This window comes from Polypterus senegalus, chromosome 2 (assembly GCF_016835505.1).
Source record: "Polypterus senegalus isolate Bchr_013 chromosome 2, ASM1683550v1, whole genome shotgun sequence".
Classification (NCBI taxonomy): domain Eukaryota; kingdom Metazoa; phylum Chordata; class Cladistia; order Polypteriformes; family Polypteridae; genus Polypterus; species Polypterus senegalus.
In genome coordinates this window covers 90,054,246-90,068,717 of record NC_053155.1, presented here as the reverse complement: position 1 = coordinate 90,068,717, position 14,472 = coordinate 90,054,246, and positions in this window count along the sequence as shown.

Here is a 14,472-nt window from a genome sequence, read left to right as displayed (position 1 = left end):
ATAACTATCAACAGTGTTGGTTCCACAGACTTCCATGTTGGAAGAGGGAGTCTGTAGCAGACCAGCATCATCACAGTGTCCTACAAGAAACATCTCATGATGAGTAAAAGCAAAGAGATCTCCCAAGACATTTACAACTTGATTATTACAAACCATATCAATGGAACTGGTTACAGATGTACTTTAAAACTTCTGAATCACCAGTAAGGGGTCAACTCAACAGATAGACACACTGAACACAGGGTAAAATGACCAAGAAGGTATTTAATTTTTTCTTCTTGTTACAGTGCCCAGAAGCACCTCCGCCACCATAAACAGGCAAAACCAATAATAATAACACACACAATAAAGCACAAATCTCTCCTCCACACCTCCCAGCAAGCTCTGTCCTCTACCTTCCAACTCCGGCTGACTTGCTGGGTCTCCAACAGTCCTTTATATAGTGTCTGACCCGGAAATGCTTCGGTTCTTCCATCCATGTGACATTCCCACACTTCCGGATCAGCTGGAGAAATTGAGTTTTCTGTCAGCCCAGAAGTACTTCAGAACTTCTGTCCCCGTGACTCGATAGTACTTTCGGGCTATGGAAAAGATATGAGTCTCCAAGTCCCCCTGTGCCATCTCCTGGCGACACCCATGGCATCCAACAGGGCTAAGAAGCCAAACTCCAAATCCCATGGTGCCCTGTGGGAATCTGGGGTACCGCTTTGCTGCAGGAACATCGACATCCGGCACCTTGGGGGAGGCAGTGTCCCTCCATAGAAGCTTTCCCCCATCTTTCTCCTCTTTGGGCATCTCGGCCGGGTGGAACAGCCGGCCAACCGCTACAGTGGCCATTATCCACAAGCAGAAGGAACATCACTCCACCATCAACCGGCCACACATAACAACTCGTCATAAAATTTCTGACCAAGGAGTCAGAAGGATAGATAGAATATTAGCTCAAGAATCAAAGACCATTCTGGAAATGATCCAGAAAGACTTGGATTCAGCAGGTACAATTGCTACAGCGAAAACAATAGGCAATGCACTCCACTGGCATGACCTCAAAGCACGCTCACCCCATAAGACCCCATTACTGAAGAAAAGGCATGTTGAACCTCTCTTAAAGTTTGCTACACAACATTTAGACAAGACTATAAAATACTTGGGAGAATGAAGAAAGGTCATATGAGAACAAAGTTGTACTTTTTGGCTGTCATACTACACACCATGTTTGGAGAAATGGCACTGAACATCACCCGCAAAACACTATACCAAAAGTGAAGCTAGGAAGTGAAAGCATCATGGCATGGGGCTGCTTCTCATCTCCCGATGCTGGCAGACTTCATGTAACTGAAGGAATGATGAATGGGGCCATGTACTGAGAGATTCTTGAAATTAATCTGATGCCATCCAGAAGAATTAGTAATTTTTGGTGCAGTATATCTTTAATAAATTCACAAATTATTTTCATTGTTTGCAGGATCACAATAGAAAATGAAAAGTAATGTAAAGAATATTTAAATATAAATTAATTTCCTAAAAGCAATTTGTTGATTACATGGCAGCTGAGAACTATTCTATCATTGGGTGCAAGGCAGGAGCCAAAGCAGGACTGGACCCTAGTCCATCAAGTCACTCTCATGCACATATCCATACTTACCCATGGCCAGTCTACCTAAAGAGATATGGGAGGAAAGCAGAGTACCTGGAAAAGACCCATGCAGACACACAGAGAATTTCTTCATAATTTGAACCTAAAAAGCTGGAGTTTCTCTGCCATCCAATGCAATAAACCATATACAGTGATTACAGAATATACATCTTTAAAATGTATAATCCCCAGTATATTTATACTGAATTACTAAGAAAAATACATGTGTGCCTTCCTATAATGAAGAGTAGATTGAAATTGCCTCTTTATCCCCTGTGTCTAAACTCTGTGCAGGGAAGAAGAGGGTTATGTTGCATGAGATTTGTTGAAGCACATTGCATTTCAAAAGAAGGGATTTTCTGAAAAGGCTTAACTGTCCAGTGCTTCATAAAATATGAATCCAATAAAATCTGGAGCATTTCTAACTTGTAGTTATTATAGATATTATCAATTATTGACATGACATTTGAACTTTCCTCATAAACACAACCATTTGTTTCAAAATATTTCAGGACTGACTTGAGATGTGCCTTAGATATGTTTTCCTTGAGTATTGAAAGTACAGTACCTTCTGCTTCAAAGGGTGAACATTTCTTCTTTACTTTCCAAAAAGGTCTCATTGGAGGATGTCTGAATGTGTGAATTTCAGACATGTCTTCAGGAGATGCAGATTTTTTTTTTTCAAACATATTTCTGAAAGACGTTTAACTCCTGAACAATGTTTGGGGTTAAATTAGGTCCTAAATGTCAGAATTCCAAATATTGAAAGGTTTCCTTTGTGATCTTTTTAAAATCGCTAAAAATAATAGATCTTGAAATATCTGAATATTCAGGCCATTTGTAGAAGCTGGGCATTTATTTTGCATGGTAAAATTTTAACCATTGTTAAATATGAGCAGGGATTGGAAGACAAATTACAGGTGAAGTAATCTTTTAAAAAGGACAAACTTTCTGATTTCATTTCCAGAGAACAACAGCAATTATACTCATTAAAGCCATAAATGGCTAGTCTTTAGCATTATGGTCAAAAATTGGTTTCAACTGGCATTCAATGCCAGCGTTAGCCCCTGCCAAAATGTCAGTACCTTCAGCTGCTTTAAACCAGAAATCTTCTATCACCTAATAATGTCCAGATTTATCAACATTTAATACTGGCAGAGAATATTAACATTACTCTTATATGTGGAATACCCAGGTTGTTTGTTCTCAACTCTTTATGCACTGCTTCCTATAAATGTCTAACTAACATATAGTAGTGCTAAAGTTCAAGTGTTATAATAAATGTTGCTTTTCATTTCCTTTCAGTATGTAATGTATTCCTAAGTATTACATGCATAGTTGAGTAAACACACTGTTATTCTGTTTCATTTATCCCTGCCTTGTGACTTCAAAAGTAAAAGCTTTCCTGGGCGTATTACTATATAAAAGGCTATGCTCACTCCATTAGGACAAAACAAAAGGCTTTAGCAGACTCTCAGACAAACTGAGATTCATTCTTGAAAGGAGAATACAGTAGCTGGACAAAGCCTTTGGAAAGGAAGAAGAGGGGTCTTAAAAATCTGCTCTGATTGAAAAACCTTTGACTTGGCTACACTACACTTGCCACATTACTATATGTTTCAATTTTTTTTTCTCTGACACAGAAAAGAGGAGTGCAGTGCAAACGTCTGGTAAAGTATTGTGCATATAATCGAATGTGTCTATTTTGATTATTTCAAGTGATTCTTTCATAAATACATTCTCAGAATTAAACTATGGTTATCCTCCATTAAAAATATAACTGTGAATGTGTAAGGTGATTGACATCTATGTCGACCCATTATGTTTACAGAATACTCTGGCAGAACAGGACAAGAGACATGTACAACACCAAATCTTCACAAAGATATTTGGGAGGCCAACCTTTTTTGATATAAAGTATAAACAGAGCACAGATTATTTACAATTGCAGGTCCTCAAAAGCCACTGTTGCAACCAACCTGCCATTGTCTCCTTTTTTTAAGGAATTCATTCTTTCTTTCTTGGAGAGCTTGTCCCCACCTCCTTCTGGTTATCAGATTTATTATTTATGAGGATGGTTTTCATAGATAAACCTGGAATGGATCCAAGGTGAAAATTAGTCCTCAATGTTTTCCAAGGTTGGAGCTCCATTGCAGAAACGTAATATTATAGCTCATACTATACTTAAAGTCTAGAATTTATTGTGTTCCATTGATTTTTTTTTCCAGAATTGTAACATTGTGGTCACACTCCAGACAGTGGTGCAAATGTTTTTTTTATTTTCATTCTCCTCAGACATCCAAAGAAGACTCAATCTCATACAAATCACCAACAAACTCAACTAGGACCTACAGTAGAAGCTGGACTCACACAGGAACATCACAAGAAGCTGTGAAGAATTATCTTCCACCAGATGACCTTATAAATGATAGGCCAGGTTGGAACTGGGGCAGATTCCAAAAAGAACTCTGCTCACGAGGTTACTTTCAACATGCATAAACATTTTAAATACAATCAAACTATACTGATACTAGGTGGAACAACATATCTGCTTATTTACTGGTTGAAGTCCCATAGGGAAGGTTGATTATTTTATTTTGTATGAAAAATACAATCAGTCATAAACCTTTACTCAACTGACCAATTGGTTGTCTGTACATTTAGTTAAATCTGAATATGAAAAAACAACACCATCCCATTTGGGCATTAAGTAATAAATGTTTCTCACTTATTTTTTCTCTGTACCAAACACATGCCTTTTAGAATAGCCGACAGTCCTGAATAAGCCTGATATTTTGGCGTTTGGGTATGGTAACTGTTACGACCTACTCTAGATCTATTAATTGGTAAGCTAAGCTTGTTTTCTTTAATTTGGTTCAGGTGACTCAATTGAGTCCTGCCCTAATTACCCACCTATTGAGTTGCCCACTATTTATTAAATTGCCTGGGTTTGTGGGTGGGGTGTAAGTTATAAAAAGAAGCTTGTTTGGGTTTTAAGGGTGAAGGGGAGATTGTGAGAGGAAAAGGATTTGGGTTTAACAGAAAAAAGTATGGATTGTATTATCTGGCTTTTGGTTTTATTTTTTTATTTTTTCCCCTTGTTGCTTGTTAAAAGAAATGTAACTATTATAAGCTAGCCATCCAGGTGATAAATGTGAATAGTGTGTGTCTAGCTGTGTAAACTTTGTTTAGCTAGATAGCTAAGTTAGTGTTGTCCTCCTGCCTTGCTTCTATTTGGTGTGTAACTCTCTCCATTTTTTTTTTTTTTGTGTTTTGTTTCCCTCGCTCTCTCATTTGTGTGTGGCCTATTTATATACCCCCAGGCCTTTAGAAGGTCGTAACTTTGATGCATTGGGGATTAATACAGTGTACCAAATACCAAAACTAAATTAGCAAATTAGCCATGCAGCACAGCACTGACAACACACAGGGATTAATGATATATATCCAGTGGCAATACTCCTAATATTCTGATAAGGGCCTAATAATGTACCCCTCAAATGATAATACTACAAGCTTTATTATTTTTAATGCATGTAGGGTGGAAGGTTGGAGTACTGGACATCACAGATGACCGAAGCTACCCAGCAAGAATCTTAAAGTATGCATTCATGGAAGTTCTACGTGTGTCTGCATAAACTCTGTGATGTCACACTGGCCTTGCAAGGCAACATGGTTTGTTCTTCCCAATGCTTTCAGGACAGGTTCCATATTTACAAAACTCTGACTTAGACCACCAGGTACAGGAAAATTGGGTGGTTGTTTGAATAGATGGTATATTCATTCTAGGCTTCTCTTCACAGAGATTCTTAAATGAAGCTCATCAGTAACTTTACAGACAATCATTTATGAGTCTGATTGTTTTTCTTCTAACATCTTCTTTATAATTTATTCTTCTAATATCCTCTGCTTACTTAGTGAGGTACTGGTTGGGATGTAATTATTCTTCTAAACACTTCAGTCCTAAGAAAGAAATCCTCAGTGGCAAACTAATCCTCTGTTTTAAACACCTCATTTAAAAGGTGAATTTGTGATACATATCTTGAGATAACAGAAGGAATTTTTTTGTCTTTTACCTTTGATTTTCAATCAGTCAAACCTTATTTCATAGAATATCTTTCGCAGGAGCCACAATCACAATATGCTTTACAAAACATGAGTATTCAAATACATAATACACACTGGCAAATAAACACTAGCAAAAACCTTGTTAGAAAACACAAAAGGAGGTAAAGTGGGTCAAGGTTCCAGACTGGAAAACACTGCTTAATGAATGGCGAGATTGAATTAAATACAGTTGTGAGGCATGTAAGGCATCTGAATAAACAATGTGAGCTCTGGAGATCATCTGCTGTTGTGACTGTGTTTCTTATTTACATTTCCTTGATTTTTTTTTTTTTTGCTGTTTTCTTAGCTTTTTCTCCCTTTGTGTGGGTTTGCAATCAAGGAAGTTTTGAATATAGTGTGTCTCTTTGGCATTATCAAAATAATATAGTTTTATCATTATGTTTGTTAGCTTATGGTTTAAAGCTTATATCTTTCCCAGGGAACAATCCAGAATCATGCAATATGCAATGTGAAAGAGGGTTGTTGTAAATGTCCTGTCCTTGGATTGCAGATAACTCTGATAACACTTTCACTTCTTGTTTCTCTGGTTAACACATTTTTGGCACATCTTCTCAACTTTTTAGAACTTTAGGTTTTAAATATAGCTTGTTTACACTAAAAACTTCTTTTCCTGAAATACTCCAGCTAGAAAGATGCTGAAGAAAATAAACCTCTCGTGTTTCCAAGACAAAAGAATGTCCTCACTGTGTATCCTACCAAACGTCAATGTGTTAAGGTAGCTAATTACTTTTATGATGCACTGTCCTAGTAGATTTTAATGACATAGGTATTATTAAAAGTTGAAGCATGGCCGAGGCACAAGACATGCAAGAGTAGATGATCCATAGACTTTTACATTTATTCACTTAGCAGATGTTTTTATTTTTAAAGGTAAAATAAGTCAATGTACTGTAAATGAGTAAACCATCTGGGAGACCTTTTAAGAATAAGTGTTGATAGAAAAAGGTTACAGAATTGGTCAGCACAAGTGAAGAGTTCTAAACCATCAGAACAGAAAACTAGTTAATCTTAGTATCGCCATTAAGTGAAAGATGAGTAGGCAGCTGTAAAGTGACCAAGTTGGCCAACTTTTTTATTCTAACTGGCAGGAAGACCAAAAGAGTAAGAATCTTCCTAAAGCAATTCCATTTGTAGCCACTGACAGCAGATCCTGAAGGGTAGTGTATCGTGGAAGCACTGAATTTGTATAAATCTAAATTAATTCTGTTAATATATACACCTAACAAAAGTGCAAAGAAGTTATGATCAAAGTTCATGTGCATAAAATGACAGTATGGGCTTGTTCAGGCTATTGATGATTAGACATTTTAATTGTATAGACCTGTAACCACAATATTTAAAAGTGCAATGGAAACCCAACAGTGTTTATCCTTCAGAGTAATGAATAATAATGTTAAGATACTGGTAAAAAGTGTGGATAAAAGAATAGAGAAAGTCCTGCTTCTATAATATTTCAGGATCAAGTATGTTAAAGAACGATATCTAGTATCAAATGTTTGATGATTATATTTAATAATGGTGTTACCATTTTTCTACTATGTTGAATTTTTCTTGTATTTTTCCCAATGCCTTCATTATTATGCTAAAGAATGGAGTAGAGATGGTATTGCACTACAAAAAATTATGAACAGGAGCTCTCATCCATCAAAACATTGCAGTTTCCATAGATATAGTCATACTATAAGGTCAGCTATGATGGAATTTTAAACAGAATTGTCCCTTCTTTAATTGGTGGGTCACAAAGCTTCCCCCACATTGCTTTACATGATTGCTTTTGTAATCTTTCAACAAATGGATTATTTTTATTCTTCCTTGTGAACAGCTGTTCTTAACTTTCATGCTTTCTTAATCATGTTGCTGGTGAATGTATTAATAAGCTTGTTTTTGACTATAATTTTTCATTGTGCCTCTTGGCTTATTGGGTAGCATATAGCATTTCTTGTTAAAATCAATTTTTGCAATGTGTAAGTAAATGACTTTGAAGATGCCATAGGATACATCGGTTTGTGTAAAGTAATTTGTGCTGAACTATGAAAAGTTGAGACCTCACAAAGAAAGAAACCTCAGAATGCTATTGAGGGTAGAAGGAGACCACCCATGTGCTTTAAACTCTAAAATTATACCAAGTGATATGAAGGGGGATTCTTGAGGGGTACTGTGTTTATAGAGATGCCATGGAGCATAGCCAAGAAGCTAACTAAGCTGATCCTAGCTGGCAGAGAGCAAAAGGAGAGTCTTTCCCCAGACCAAACTGCCCTACAGATTATTGCAAAAATCATGTTATGGTTTCCTGCAACTTTATCTAAAAGAAAGGGATTGGAGTTTAGAGATTCCAGGGCCACCAAAGGACATGGTGACCACAGGATTTTGTATAGTATCTCTGATCCCAGATGTTTCTTTGTTGAAGATTCAAAAGCAAACACAAGGTGACATTTATAGAATCGCTTCTTGCAAGCAAAGGAGTCTCGAATCAGGAGGCAAATTAGGGCAAGGGCTTAACAGAAAGGACAATTTTATGACCAGAATTACAGAGGAGAGTGACTAGGAAGTAAGTGGCAGCGGTGGGTAGCTGCTTTCTGAACGGATGTAGAGAAAAAGAAGCCAAAATGTATTTAGGTATAGATAGAGAATTTTTTAAAACTTTGGATACTTCTTTACTTATTAATTATTTCATTTTGTCAGCCCTCTTTATGACTCAGTTTAATATATTTATATTTGGTTTATTGGAGATTTTTGGCTTTTTGGAGTTTAAATGTGTGCAGAAAATATTGCAACCTTTCCTTAGCAAAAGAAAAAAAATCTAATTTTTAAGTAGGATGTGTTATTTTAATCCAAATCAGTCAATATATCAGCTCTTAAAAAATACTTTTTAGGCACCATTTCACACCCTGCCCACCTTTAAGACTTGATTTGGGCTGTAGCTGCAGCACATGGCTAACTATGCATGCAAAATAGCCATGCAGCACAACACTAACAGCGCACAGAGATCAATGATATATATCTGGTGACAATACTCCTAATATTATCATAAAGGCCTGCTTATGTATCCCTCAAATGATAATACTACAGCTGTTTTGTCTTTTTTTATGCAGGTAGGGTGAAATGAAGGAGTACTGATTGGGCCACGACATCACACATGCCCGAAGCTGCACAGGAAGAATCTTAAAGTATGGATACATGAAAGTTCTACACGTGGCTGATACAACTCTGTGATGTCACACTGGCCTCACAAAGCATCATGGAGCGCAGAGAGAAAAAAAGTGTCTGTCTAAGCCTGCCACAAGGCTTATAGGACAATATTCAACAAACAAGATCACTATCGAATACTGTATATTTGCTGTGAAAAATGCTTTGTTGTTTTTGAATTGTGACAATTGACACCAATTGAGAGAGCTAGATATTCTCTACCTTTATTTTATACCTCAAATTGTGTTCCTTTGCTTGTTCATTTTGTTTAGATTTTTTTTTTATTTTTAAAAGCCAAAACATTGCAGTGGCATGGTACTTAATCAAGAATATAATAACAGATACAATCATTATCTTCAAAATTAATATAGAGAAAACAAAGGAAAAATATAAATCCAAAGGAAAAAAAAAACAAGATTCATCCCTCACTCTAATACTTATGCATTTTGAGCATTTTGGATTATTTGAGCATGAATGTTATGTTATCGAACAGACAAGGATTTGAGAGGTATCCAGAAGGTAGATGGTTATACAGAAAAGAGTCAAAATGGGTAGATCAAACACACATGTACAAAGGCAAAACAAGAGACAAAAAAGTTATCAAAAACAACAAGGCCAAAAGTCAAAACTCAGGGAAATGTTCATATTGAAAGAGATTTGAGGCAAGTTTTTTGAAAAATACCTTGTTATTCAAAGGTCACTACCCTGAGGACACACCCCTACCAATGTGGACAGCTACCCTAAAAATAAGAGACCTACAAATGGTGATAATATCAAAAAACAAAGTGGTGATTGAACCATATCAAAACATTAATTAAAACTTAAAATAAATAAGGAAATGAAAAATAAACATCACAATAATAGTTTTCAAACCTCCCAAAAAGGCAGAAAATAGTATGAAATAAAAACTAGATCCTAATAATTAAGTTGTACTTAGTTTATCCTTAGTTTAACAGTGTTGCATTCCCCAACAGTCTGTAGGAACTAGTTGGTGTAGTTAGGCACTTACTTATAAAACCATAGGGTTGATGTGAGCAAAAGCAAGTCCTTGTTTGCTTCTTAGTATTGTCAGCTGGCTTGTCAACAAAAGTTATTCTGTTATACCTTATTTGTTTGCAGTGATGGTGGGAGGCAAACATGAGGTTTTGTTGTAGTGAGCCTAGTTTTACAAAGAAAAAGTTAATGGGTGCTATGCAAAGTGACCCACACAGGTCTTCTTTACCCCTCCAGCTCTACAAAGTTGGAATCATCCCTAATACTATCTTGTTACGTAGAGCAGACAAAGACTGTCTACAAAAATAAGGACAAAAAAATCGACGAAAGAAGGAAAAAGCAAACATTAGGTATGCTGTAAGGTAAAACAAGCAGTAGAAACAAGGAATGTCAAAAAGATGGGATTGCAGTTCCACATAGGAAAAGGATGACCAGTCATTTTGCTGCAGATAATCTCTTGTACACATCAAAAGCTGACATGTCACACATCAACATTAATGGCACATACTGCACAGATGTGTGCGTAGATGTTCATATAGTATACAAAGAAGCTTACAACAAGTATTATTCTGACTATCTATCTACAAAGTATTATCAATCGTGAAATTTCAAAAAATAAGGTCTCGACTTTTAGTTTCTTTTATTTCCATCCAGTGTTTAAACCCTACTCTCTTTGCTTTTAAGTCTATTGCTAAATGAAACTTGGCAACCCAATGTCATATTTTGTGTCTCCTAACCTATTTTAGTATCCTATTTTATTTTTTTACTTTTTACTTTTAATGCCCTTTGTGTTTATGACACTGATACTGACCTCATCACTGCTAAAAATGTCAGAAAGATGAAACACGTCAGTGAGCTGCTGTAATTCTTCATTGCAACACAGTTCAAAGATTTCAGGATTTTTTCTTATTTAATCTAAAAATGGCTCTACCTAATTTCCAGTTTTATTACTGGGCAGCAAATATACAGGCGATAAGAACCTGGACACAAATAGAAGAACATACACAGGCTTGGACCACAATAGAAGTAAAATCCTGAAGTACTTCTTTGTATTCCTTGCTCTGCGCTCCAATAAACACACGTTATCGGCAGTACACTAATAACCCAATTGTGCTCCACTCACTTAAAATCTGGAACCAATGTAGAAAGCATTTTAAGACAGAGAAGCTTCTATCTGTGGCACCTCTGCAAGAGAACCACCTCTTTCAACCTTCACAAACATATGCAGTTTTTAATATCTGGAAAAAATTTGGAATTAACTTGTTTAGAGATCTTTATATAGACAACGTCTTTGCATCCTATGAACAATTACATTCCAAATTTAACATTCCAGCTACACATTTCTTTCACTATCTTCAAATCAGGAACTTTGTTAAACAGAACCTTCCAGATTTTCCTCATCTTCCACCCTCATCCATGCTGGAAAAAATATTGCTCAATCTCAAGGACTTAGACTCCATCTCTACAATATATAAAATCATTTTACAATCCCTCCCTTTCAAAGATCCAAGAGGACACTGGGAAAAAGATCTCTCGATTAATATATCAGAAAAGGAGTGGAAAGTAGCAATGCAGAGAATTCACTTGAGCTCCATCTGCGCAAAGCATACAATTATACAACTCAAAATTATATATCGAGCACATCCAACCTGTGAATGTTGCAACCAAGTTCCAGCCTCACTGGGTCACATGTTCTGGGCCTGCACCAAATGAACATTATTCTGGACAAAAATCTTTAATTACCTTTCAGACAGCCTTGGACTCACAATCCCTCCTAACCCATTAACAGCTGTGTTTGGGGTTCTTCCAGAGGAGCTTAAAGTGGAGAAGGACAAACAAATTGTGATTAAATTCACTACACTGTTGGCACGCAGACTTATTCTGATAAACTGGAAGAACCCAAACTCTCCTCTTTTAAGTCAGTGGGAAACCGATGTGTTATATTATTTGAAATTGGAAAAAATCAAATACTCAGAGGATCCATACAGACTTTTTTCAAAACATGGCAGGATCTAATCAGTAATATTTTAAAAATAAGTTCATGAAGCACAGAGAATTTATTAATTTAGGTATGTTTACAAGCCTTAAAATTTAACGCCGTTTGGCTTGCTCTCTCTCTCAAGGGTGGGGATTGATCGATCTGTTCTTGACTCTATTTTTCTTTTTGTAAAAACTTAATTGCTTTGTATGGAGTGCAATAAAATTAATAAAAAAAACCAAAAAAATAAAAATAATGGCACCAGTGATTATCAAAATTCTGTAGACCAGCTCAGTAGTTAGGACTGACATGTCATAGGCCCTACATCCCGGATGTAAACTATGTACCAAGTTACTGCCTTTGTGGGTTTTTTAGGGTGATCCAGTTGTCCTCCCACATGCCCACACATGTGCATTAGGGTAATTGGTGTCTGTGATGAACAGGCACTCCACACATTGTTTGGCCCTACCTTGTGAAAGATGCTGTAAGGATATGCTGTGGCTAATAATCAGATAAGACAGGTTTGAGAAGTTTTCTGTGTAAAATTCTGACAAGAATTCTAATAAAAATGATTTTTTTTTTATTGCATGCTATACTCCAGTAGTGTTTTGCTTTGTATTTACAGTATATTTACAGCACATTAAGCTTTCACCTACATTCAGCTTCCCTTGAGGAGCACCACTGCCTATGGTAGGTTAAACCTTTAGAAGCCTGAGCCCCTGATTCATGTATGTATGACTAATTATTCACATTGGTCTCACATGGGTTCAGCTTTCAGATGTTTATAGGCTTCTGAATTATATTACGCGATTAGCACCTGTTCAGACTCTTCTGGAGTAAATAAATATTTCACAGACCTCTAATCCCCAACTTCATCTGAAAATGAGTCACGAGGTGTTCACATCTAGTGAATTAACTTTTACACTCCCCTAGCCATTAGCTTTTGACTATGGAGTGCCTCTTTTTACTGTAAGTTAAATGCTCTGAAGCTTCTGACCTAGTTGAAGTATAGAGAAGCTTTGCTTTTCTGCGTATGAAAAAGAAGCAAAAGAAAAATAAATTGAAGTGAAAAAGGCCCATCATCTCTGTTTGTAGCAGAGGCATTTCAATCTGAACAAATCAACACAAACCAAATCAATGTTAGATGTTTTTAAAATATAATTAAGGCTGTTTCAAGTTTTTAATTAGTTTACCGATAACAAAGGGGAAGGGGTGGGTAGTACATGAAAAATGATACTGTCAGGGGCTGGAGTTATTGTCTTCATTGTCATAGTTTTTCTAGAAGTTCAAGCTCTTTTGAAACTTGGATATTTGCATTTTAGTCCATTTCCCAGTGCATTTATACTTTTTTTTGTATTTGTTCATTTTTTTCTTGGCCATAATACTCTTTTTTTTGTTTTAGCTCATTTAATTTAATAATTTAATACGAGGGACGTTCAAAAAGTTTCTGCACTTTTATATTTTTGTTGGAAACAGTGAAGGCGGGATGAGTAGTAATTGGGCATTAAAAAGTTGGTGTGATGCTGGGAAAATTGCATTTCAAAGGAAGGTGACTATGTAGAAAAGTGATGCAATTTGTTTTTGGAATGCTTAATAAATAGAGTTTAGAAAATAATTACAGAAACGTAACATATAATATAATGTAATTAATAATAATACTTTATTTTTGCTCATTTTGTTTCTGTTTGTTGTTCCAGGAGTTGCATAGCAGTGATATCTTGAGGAAACACCATAGAAATCTACTGGTCCACCATACACATTACATCAATGTTTTAAAATCTACAGTGGATTCAGAATGTATTCAGACCCCTTGACTTTCTACTCACTTTATTGTATTTAATTTTATGTGGATAAATTTGTCATTTTTAACCATCAATCTTCATTCAATAGCCCATAAGGACAAAGTTAAATCATGTTTTCAGAAATGTTTCCAAATTTATTAAAAATCAAACACTGATATCTCTCATGTATATAAGTATTCAGACCATTTATGTACGTGGCATTCCAAATTGTGGTCAGATGCATCCAGTTTCCTTTAACTATCACAGGTCATATCAAAAAATAGAGCTTGTTTTATGTAATTATTTTGAAGCTTTCCAGGCTTGTCTCAGGGTGAATAAAAAGAGGGGATTTTGGCAGACCTGATAATATTAAACTGATTTCTGATGTAGAATTTGATAGTGTAATGAATGGATTGGAACAAGATGCTTTGGTAACGTTGAATTCCTAAGTTTATAGGTAACAATCTTCTTCTTTTGGCTGCTCCCATTAGGGGTCGCCACAGTGGATCATCTTCTTCCATATCTTTCTGTCCTCTGCATCATATTCTGTTACACCCATCAACTGCATGTCCTCTCTCACCACATCCTTAAACCCAAATTGTGAAAAACGTGTCGGGCAAGTTTAAGGAGTCTAAAAGTTCACTCCTGGTTTCACATTTGGAATCTTTCCTCTGAAAATCTTGGAGCAGTGAATGAAATATTACATCAGGATATCAAGAAGATGGAAAGACGGACTACTGCTGGAAGATTCTTAGGGATGCACCAGCAAA